Genomic DNA, 11,314 nt, shown 5'->3' on the forward strand with positions numbered 1-11,314 from the left:
CCCCTGAATAATTGTCCGGATGTATGTATAGATGTGTGTGTGTGGATCCCGATTTTTGTGAACACGATAACTCGAAGAGGTTTTAACGAATTTGGCTAAAATTTACCAGGTATTTATCATAAAAATATCTCGAAATGGATTGATAGACTTAAAAAAATTCTCAGAAAAAAAATTTTTTTTGACTTTTTTCTAAAAAATTTTTTTTTTTAAAAAAATTTTTCTAAGTTGGTTATTGAAGTTAATATATAATAAAATCTTATTCTTTGCATCAAAACGAATCGATTGGTATATAAAAAGTATAAATTGTATGAGAATTTACAGAGTTAATCACAATTAAAGCTGAAAAATTCGCATTTTTATCAAAAAATGAGTTCTTTCCGCAAAATTATGTTGCCGTATAAGAAAATCTTACTCATTTATTTCTAAAATCTTATTCTTTTCACCAATACGGATCGATTGGTATATATAAAGTATATATTGTATTTAAATTTATAGAATTAAAATTAATTATAGACAAAAAATTTACACTATTAATAAAAATTCATTTTTTCTTAAAAATCATGTTCCTGTACAATAAAATGTTATTATTTATTGAAAAATAAATCAAAAATCTTATTCTTTGCATCAAGACGAATCGATTGATGTATATAAAGTATATATTCTATTGAAAATTATAGAATTAATTACAATCAAATTTGAAAAATTCACTTTTTTACTAAAAATTTTTTTGTTTATTTAGATTCATATTACTGTATAAGAACACAGGAAAAAAAAGTCTGACTCCGTTTACACCTTAAATTCAGCCCATGTATTTCACATAAGTCTGTCCTTGTTTAACGGGGCTGACTCCGTTTACACCTTAAATTCAGCCTCAAAAAGAGGCTGAAAGTAAAACTTTTTTTTTAGTGTGAAAATTTTATTCTTTATATTAAGACGAATGCACTTTATTTTATAAATGTTAAATTGTATTAAAAATGAAATATATTTATCGTTAATGTTTCCTCCACGAGGAAGCAAATTTTTTTTTCTGATCGTAAAGAGGAAGCAAAATGTTCATGTAATGAACATCTGGATTTACAACTTGTTTCGTCTGTTTCGGGTTTATATGTTCAAAAATGATTTATTTTACATTAGGCAACTACGCGGTCAAAAAACAAGATCGCTCACGTGAAATAAACCCATAATTTTTTTATTTTGAAATTTTAATTTATTAACTCTATAAATGTTCTAAAGCTATTGTTAAATAAACACAGTTGTTTTATTAACTAAATTACCTGTTTTACGCATACTTTACTAATCTACTACTCTTAACACCTATCAGAAAGTTGTTTTAGTAGGCTAGAAATAGAATTTAACATTTAGCACCAGCATGGGGCTAAATGTAAAAAAAACAAAATTTTGAAAAAAGGACAAAACATGAATTTTACGCGAAAATATCAGAAACTCTTTTATTAAAAGTTGTTGAAGATAAGTTGCCCTACAATATTGATCTATATATATTTCCATCTAAGCGGATTTATTGACTAAAAAAACATTTTTGCAAAATTTAACATTTAGTCCCAGTCTCCCCTACTTTAAATTATATTCAATATTTGCATGTTATCGATTATATATATTATAAAATTATATTCACATATTAATATATGTGATTTATATAACAGAAGGCTATTGTAATAAAAAGCGAGCACAATATGTATATACATAAGATTAGAAGAGGGATCAATATATGCGGCTTAAGAGCGATTGAAAAAAATGTCATTAAACGGTTCAAATTTAACCTGAAACGATAAAACTTTTGAAGCATCTTTTTATTTCCAATTTTTCGAAGCCGAACTAAGCACCGATAATACGAGGGCGGCTGGCATACTAGATAAACGAAACCAATTTCCCGTGGCTTAAGTCATGCAGCAATATTGCCATGCAGGGTCCATACACTGTCGCAAAAAAGAGAAAATTTTCGGGTTTTTAAACTCACTTTTTCTGAAAAAAACATGATGTATTTTGTCGTACACAAAAACCACTTTAAAACACCTTTTCTTTCTACAGTTTCCCTCTCCACTGGCAAGAAAACCCATTAGACGGGTGGTCCAGGCAAATGCGAGTACTTCTAATTTTCAGGTCGCTCTGTAGGCGCAAAATTTAGTATTAAGTTTCTAGCTTACAGAGTTCGGATTGCTCCGGACATTTTGCGGATTAAATTTTTTTAACTAGATTAAACTCGGATTGTGGCGGACTGATTCCGTATTCTTTACATATCGATATCGGATAATTCCGTACTTATTTTTGAAAAATTCTTCACCGGTCATAAATTTGGATTGTTGCGGACTAATTACGGACTGAATTCGTAGACATTCAGGATTACTCCGGAGTGTTTTCGGATTCAGGTTTTCATTCGGATTGATATCAGACTATCGCGGATTATTTTCGGACCTTTTTCGTACAATTTTCGGACTAATCCGTACTAATCTGTCCATATTTAATCCGGAATTAGTCCGAAATTTTCACCAGGGAGGAAAACGTTTTTACCATATTTTTGAAAATTTATAATTTTCTGAATGAAATGGTCAATCAAAAATCTGTAAAGTACGTAATAAAACATACTTTACAGATTTTTGATTGACCATTTCATGAGTATTAATGTGCAAAATAAATATGTTTTTTAAATTTTATTAAAAAATGGTGGCTGTGCAGCATTTCATTGGAAAGCGTCTCGTTTCAGGATTCCATGGCCAGACAACTAACGTCCTTAATTTTTGATCTGAAAAAAACGAAAATGTTGTCATTTTCTATACATCAACAGCTATCGACACACGTAGGATTTTTTTTATATTACTTACTTTTATTTTTATCAACAATTTTGTGAATTTTTTTTTAAATTGTCACTTTTTTGTTCAATCACGCACCATTTTGCAAAAAATCAAAATATCGAAAAAATCCTACGTGTGTCGATAGCTGTTGATGTATAGAAAATGACAACATTTTGGTTTTTTTTCCAAATCAAAAATTGAGGACGTTAGTTGTCCGGCCATAGAACCCTAAAAAACAGACGCCTTCCAATAAAATGCTGCACAGCAGCCATTTTGTAATTAAATTTTTTTGAAAAAATATATTTTGCATATCAATACTCATGGTATAAAACGTACTTTAGGGGAGAGTGGGGCAAAGGCGCTATGCGGGGCAAAGACGTTTTTTAAAATATCTCCTTTATTTTCTGCCTATTCCAATTAGTATTAAAAATTAAGTTGCAATGCAATTAAAACCAATTGATTAAAAAAAGAAAAACCTAAAAACATCAAACATTTTAAGAAATATAACAAAAAAATTGTTTTGCAAAAATAAAATGATAATTTTACTGAACAAACTTTTATTTTTTAAAACATAAGTTTAAGTATTTAATTTTTAAAAACGTAACATGTAAATAAATTAAATATTTCTCTACACAACTGGCGTGGTGTTTTAGTTTAATTTTGTATCTAAATATTTTTAATTTAAAGTAAAAAAAAAGTTTGTTATGTGGGGAAAAAGCAATATTGAACATAATTTGGTTAAAAAAAATTGAATATTCGAATTTTCTATGTAGTAATTCACAATATAAGGTTAAAATCACTAAAAGTTTTTATTTTTCATTTAAATAGTTTAATTCTTTTAATAATATGTTGTTAACCTTATGTTTCGTAAATATTATACTAATAAATATCACTTGTTAATTTTTTTAAGGCTTCCTTTTAGAAATATAAGGGGTCGTCCATATAAACTACGTTACCAATTTTTCTCATTTTTAGACCCCCTCCCCCCTTCGTCAACAACCGTTGATTTTCTTTTACACCCCCCTCCCCCAAGGAAAGTAACGTATATTATAATTGAAAATTCAATGCAAAATAAGACTTAGTAATAATTTTTTTGGCACAGGTAATACTGTTTTAACTCATACAGCGTAGTTTTAAAATAAGATAATGTAATATATTAGAATATAATAAAGTTTTTTCTATAAAATATTTAACCAAGTACAAAAAATAAAAATTATAGATTGTTAAACACTGAGGTAATCCTCTGTAAATGAGGCGAAATCATGAATTACAGGAAATTCATCTGTCGAATAAATGTGTAACAATTTCAAACAATGTAAAAGACAAATATAGGGTAGTTGCACCAGTGATTGAATTGACACTAGTAAAAGAACAAATTGATTATTTATTACGATATTTCACAAATTATAACTTTTAACACTATAAAAAAAATATTTTTTAGATCCTTATTTCTTCAAAATATAGTTTATTATAAAAAATAGATTCAATATGCAAGTTATTTCTGAAAATAATTTTTTAATTTTTTAGTGGGTTATGAACATTACAAATGAATGAAGCATAAACAGAAAAAAGGTTACAAGTTTCAGGTGCAATTAAATATTATTTCTGGTTGCGTAATTAGGAAAATATTAATAATAGTAAGTTGCAAAATTGTTTCAGAATATTTGTAGCGTTTTTCATATAATTTTTGTTATTTTTAGACACTTTAATAATATAAATTTGATTTATTCTTTTACTAGAAAATACAACTGTTCTTCTACTGGTCAACATTCTTTCACTGGTAAAATGGACATTTTTCAATATTTGATTAAAATTTTATATTTTATGTTATATTTACAAAAACTGTATCATAGGCTTCAAATTCTTTAAAAATTTTGCTATTCATTGCATATATGTTTAAAAGGAAATTCAAGAATGTCAATTAAAAATAAAAAATATCGAAAGTATACATTTCCTTAAATGTTCTTTCACTGGTGCCACTACCCTAAATTCAATAATAAAAAAAGGTAAAATACACTTTATATACTGCGCAGTTTTTTATAAGTCTTCTTTACAAGCGTAACGTTACTTTGAAGAAACTCCCCCCCGGCCCCCGTTACAAAGCGTAGTTGTGTACATGACCCCCTCCCCCCAAATTGGTAACGTAGTTTATGGACGACCCCTAAGCGAAAACGTCGCTTAGGGCCAGAGCTGGGTAAATATTTGAAATGAATCTATTTGAAATACCTATTTGAAATGAAAAATGGCATTTTCTATTTTCTATTTCAAATAGAAATGAAACAACCATTTTGCATTTTCTATTTTAAATAGATTTACAACCTATTTTCCATTTAAAATTCCATTTCCATTTTCAGTACTATTCAATAGTAATGCAAATTTTCACTGCTGAATTAAAACCTTTCAATTAAAGGTCCACCCCCATGGCAGCGTGAAAGCGGAAAGCGTTAGATAATAGGAACTTATGCTACAATGGAAATCTTCTTATTTCCTTTGAATCGAATGTTTTTATTGGCTAAACGCTTTTCATTTTCCTTTTTCACGCCGCCGTGGGACTGGACAGACCCTTAATGCGTTATCAAAAATCAAAGATCTTTTTTGTAAGTACAATACAATCCTTCCATCATCGGCTCCTGTCAAACGACTTTTCAGCCACGCTGGAATGATTTTACGTTCAAAAAAAGGTCCATGGGAGACGACATTTTTGAAAAGCAACCCATATAGCACAACATTTTTCAGAAAGTTTGCAGCAAGTTTGCGGTGCAAAGTTCGGAAGTTTGCATGTCAAGTTTGCAGCAAAGTTTATGGATGTATAAAAATGTCTGCCCGATTTAAAGTTTGCAATGCAAACTTGCTGAAAATTTGCATGGCAAAGTTAAACTTAAATGTCTGCGCATTAGTTTTCTATGACAGTTGAGATACGTTAACGTTGAGATTTTTTAGAAAGTTTGCGGCAAATTATTCTCAAGTTTGCTATAAAATTATTTGTAAGTTTTCCGTGAAAACTTGTAGCAAGTTTGCATTGCAAACTTTAAATCGGGCAGACATTTTTATACGTCCATAAACTTTGCTGCAAACTTTCCATGCAAACCTCCGAACTTTGCACCGCGAACTTGCTGCAAACTTACTGAAAAATGTTGTGCTTTGTGGGAATTGCTTTTAAAAGCAAACAAGCATATTAAAATTAAAAAATTTTCGAACTGTCAGGATACTCTAGATCTTATAATAAAAATTTTTTAAAAACCATTTTGCATTTTATATTAACCTATTTCAAATACATATTTTGCATTTTGCATTTTAAATAAGAAACAGACAACTATTTTCCATTTTAAATTTTAAATAGGTTTTATGAATCTATTTGGCATTTTGTATTTTAAATAGAAATAAAGAACCATTTTACCCAGCTCTGCTTAGGGCAAAGGGGCAAAGGCATTTTTTGCAATGTTTTTAAATTTCATTAAATAATGTATTTATAATTATAATATACTAAATAACAACTATTAAAATTTCTTGTTGATTAGTTTTAGAATAATGAAAAACAAAGACCTCATAAATTAATTGCTTAATTTAAAAAATATACATCAATAAATGTAAACCTAGTGCCTTTACCCCACTCTCCCCTACAGATTTTTAATTGACCATTTCATTGAGCCAAAAAAAATTCCTAAAAATATGCCTAATTTTCGTGAGTTACTTAGATGTCACCCCTTAACATGTCTGCAACTACTACAAAAGCAAACTTTAAAAAGAATATAAATATTTTTTCTTTATTTCAGTGAATAATAAATAGAAAAATCATTATATAAACCCAGGCGCAAAAATTTTTCGTTTTTTTGTTGAGCTGTGTTATTTGTAGTATAGTTATAGTTTTATAAATTATATCTTAGAATAATTATATTTTAAAGTAATCACAACTTAAACTAATTGCAAATTGAATTAACCCTTAAAGTGCACACTTCATAAAACATCCTTAAAACGGACAAATGGGTGTTCGACACCTATGGACTTTAAAGTGGTGTATTCCACAAGCTGGAATTTGATATTATCTTCCAGCAAAATTATCATAGGTAGCTCAGTACATCTATTTTGAAGAAAAATAAGTTTCATGGTAATTTATTTATTCTTAGTAGTTAAAAAAATTTTGTATTCGAAGAAAGATGGAAAAATGTGGTTTAACTAAAAAAAATTATGTATGTAAGTAAAAAGGCTGAGTAAGGGTGCAAACACCCAGTTTGCGCTTTAAGGATTAATATAATTCGTACTTCCATTCATCTTTTAGTTTTAAATTAAATTTATTTGTTTATAGACCAGTCTTAAGCTTTTACTGGTTGGGGGTCGATTCTGTAACTTTCCCATTCCCACCTTCCACTTTCATTTCACACCTTTCACTCTCACTTCCCACTCCCACCTTCCGCTTCCCACTCTCACTTCCCACTATCCACTTTCCACTTCTATTTCCCACCTTCCACTTTTCACACCCACTTTCTACTCCTACCTTCCACTTTCACTATTTACTTTGTACTCCTACCTTTCACTTTTACTTACTACTTTCTACTCCTAACTTCCACTTTCCTACTCCTACTTTCCACATTCTGTAACCTTCCTACTCTCACTTCACACACCCACTTTCCACTCCCACTTTGACTTCCCCCATTCCACTCCTACCTTTCATTTCTAACATTCCACTTTCAACTCTCACTTACCACATTCCACTTTCGACTTGCCACATTTCACTTTCTACTTTTAACTCTCACACTCTACTCTCACTTTTCATTCAAATTTTACACTTTCACTTCCCACTTTTACTTCTACTCTCACACACCACTCCCACTTTTAAGGAGGAATGGTATACCTTATCGGGCCAAAAGTTTGTGACATTTAGGGGAATTTGTAATTTTTTTATTTAAGCTATATATAGCAGTTTTTCTTATTGAAATCATAAAAGTAAACATCAATGAATATTAAAAAGTATATATTAAATAGGGAAAAGATAATAAATTAATCAAATTAATTTTTTTTATAAAAGCAGAGAATAATTTTTGTTACTGTCTGTACGAATTTAAAACCTAAGAAAATAAAAGTTACTGAAATTTTCTAAAAATTATTTTTGGATTTATCGAGTATTCCATTGCAAACTTTGAAAAAATGCTATTATTACGTATATATGTGTCTTATTATGCTGTAATATTAATGTTATTAATTATAAACATTGTCAAATAACAATTTGTAATGAGCGTATAATCGTGACAACGTCGCAATGCAAGTAGTTTGTTTTTTGATCGTTGGTAACAGTGTCAAGTGTTGTGGTTTGTTATGATTTGCATTTGTGTAGTTAAAAATAATGAAAATTTGTCATTTTTGGTACCTTTGGCGCCATCTCTTGGTTCTATGTACCACTAAACAGCTGTCACATGTGAGACTTTATATACAGTGTTGCCACGTTTTCTCTGTTTGTCTGTCATAAAATTAGTTTTCTTCCAGAAACTAATTAATTACTTTTAAACTAATTAGTGAATAAAAAAGAACCTTCGTGATTAATAAAGCTTAAATCTTGACCTTCAAGATACAATTTTTGCAAAAAAATCTGAATGTTTTAAGTATTAAATTTTTAATGATAAACATGCAAATTCGTGCTTTCCCCATAAGAGGTAATGTTAAATTAAATAATTTTTAACTTGTAAACTATTTAGTGAAAAATTCTGAAATTTGGTGGGTCATTTTATTATATAAAAGCAAATCATTTCCCAAAATATCAAAAGATTCTAAATGTTTTGAATTTCTATACCATTCCTCCTTAAATAAAAATACTTGATTAACGATTATGAGTGCAAGGTAGAAAGTGAGAGAAGTATGAGTGTAAAGAAGGTGTGAAAAATGGAAGATAGAGCGTAAAAATGAAAAGAAGATGTAAAAAATAGAAGTTAGGAAGTGAAAGTGGATGATAATAAGTGAGAGTGGGAAGTGAAAAATACATAATGAGGGAAGTAGGAGTAGGAAGTGGGTGTTACAAGTGGAAGGTGGGAAGTAAAAGTGGGAGTAAGAAGTAGCAGGTGGGAAGTGAGAGTGGAAGGTGGGAGTGGGAAAGTTACAGAATCGACCCCCTGGTGTCTTAACGTCCGCGTCGAAGAGTTTTTCTTTACAATTACACGGAAAAGTTTTTAGGTTAGCAGCTGTATCAGTTGTGGTTGCCGCTGCGTGACTTTAACTAAAGTAGAGAGTCATCCCCAGTTTGATAGAGCAGCACACCATGCTGGGGGTGCTGCTCGCCCAGTGCGGTCAGCACAGCTCTTTTAAGAGAGAAAGCGGAGCACCCAAATTGTGAGAAGTATTTTTTTCTAATCGTGAAACAGCAGCTCACCCAAAAACTTTTCCGTGTAGTCTTATATTACAACTTAACACTAATGTTGGGTCTACGGAACGACTTGAAATTAGAAGTACTCGCATTTGCCTGGACCTCCTGTCTAATGGTTTTTCTCGCCAGAGGAGAGGGAAACTGTAGAAACCCTCTCCTGAGTACCACCGGATTTATCGACAGCTGAGTATTCTAATGATGTGTACTCGATAATAATCGACAGTGCACATTATTATACCTCAACAACGAACTTCCCGCTTGATATACACTACCGTCCGTGAGTATCAGGACGCCCCTTTTTTCATGAGTGGAAAAATGCTTAAAACGTAGAAAATAAGAATGACAAAAATTTTTCATATTTTTTTCCTGAAAACTAATGAAATTATGAAAAGACTGACACCTGATCGAAGAATTTTCGTTGACTATTCTGTCAGATACAGAAAAAATACTGGATTTTGCATGCTTTTCGTAATTTTTTAATTTCTCGAAAACTAATTAACTTTTATTAGCGCTCTTGGTCTTGTTTTAATCTCTATTTAATATAGAATCTAAATTATTACCTGGTATTGTGAAATAAATTTTTCCAACAAAATTTGAAACCGTAAAAGTAGGATTAAAAAAATTCAAAAAATTATCATGAACATTAAAGTGTCAAAAAGGTCATTGTAAAATATGTTCATTTCATAGATATACTAAAATTCAAAAATTCTTTTTAATTACCTAATTATTTAATTTAAAAAAAAATTTTTTTTTTGAAAAAGTGTCAATCTGTTTTTCAAAATTTTTTTATCCGACTTTCACAGTTTAAAATTTTTTTGGAAAAATTTATATCACATTACCATTAATTAATTTAGAATCTACATTGAATAAAGATTGAAACAAGACCAAGAACGCTAAAAAAAAGTTAAATAGTTTTCGAGAAATTAAAAAATTACGAAAAGCATGCAAAATCCAGTATTTTTTCTGTATCTGACAGAATAGTCAACGAAAATTCTTCGATCAGGTGTCAGTCTTTTCATAATTTCATTAGTTTTCAGGAAAAAAATACGAAAAATTTTTGTCATTCTTATTTTCTTCGTTTTAAGCATTTTTCCACTCATGAAAAAAGGGGCGTCCTGATACTCACGGAGGTAGTGTATATATGTCAAAAGTAGCAAGAATAAATAGAGCTACAAAAACACAGTTTTATTTTTGTTGCAACTCAAATTGAGTTGTGTATACTCCTCATTTTGATACTACCCAGGCGGAAATTTCCAACCGGCGCGGATCCTAGCCCGTACTGACGCCGGTGTAACTGTACTGGCTCGGAACCGCCTGCCAACCGAATGTGAACGGGCATTCTACCGAATAGTGACTAGGCCAGGAGCGCGCTGGCAACCGGCTCGGAACTGGCATTCTACCGCCCGCTGACCGGCCGGGAGAAGCCGTTCCGTGTATAATTCAACCGGCTGGGACCTGGCACTCTACCGACCGTGGATTTTTCATTTAATAGCCAGCCGAGCGCTGGCATTCTACCGACTGACAACCGGATCGGATCCAAATGATAATTTCAACAAATATCAATAAAAAAATAATAATTAATTGCAAAAGATAAATACTGATGACAATTCATTGACAGTTCCCTTTTTCACATTTTTTTTATTTTTTTATACACTTAAACGTAATTTGTTATTACATACACATTTGAAAAATCCTAACGCTTGGAGGTACGAACCTACGCCTAACCGAATATTTACGCACCGAAATCTCGCACGCTAACCACTATGCTACGCTCGCATGGGACTCTCAAATCTTAAATACTCTCAAGTGTCACAAGCTGAAATAAAACTTGTCGAATAACTACGCGTCAATGCTACAGCTATATTTTTATTATTATTTAATATATTAAATAATTGTATCTCAATATAATAATATTGAACATCATAATATTAATAATTTTAATTAATATCACAATAATAATAAATTTATTATTATTGAGATATTATTAATTAACATTAATATTATTGAGAATTAATAATAAATTATTAACATGAATATTAATATTTATTAATATTAATAATTTATTATTAATTCTCAATAATATTAATTAATAATATCTCAATAATAATAAATTTATATTAATAGTATAAATTTATTTATAATAATTATAAACTATAAG

This window comes from Leptopilina heterotoma, unplaced genomic scaffold (assembly GCF_015476425.1).
Source record: "Leptopilina heterotoma isolate Lh14 unplaced genomic scaffold, ASM1547642v1 Lhet_62, whole genome shotgun sequence".
NCBI classification, from domain to species: domain Eukaryota; kingdom Metazoa; phylum Arthropoda; class Insecta; order Hymenoptera; family Figitidae; genus Leptopilina; species Leptopilina heterotoma.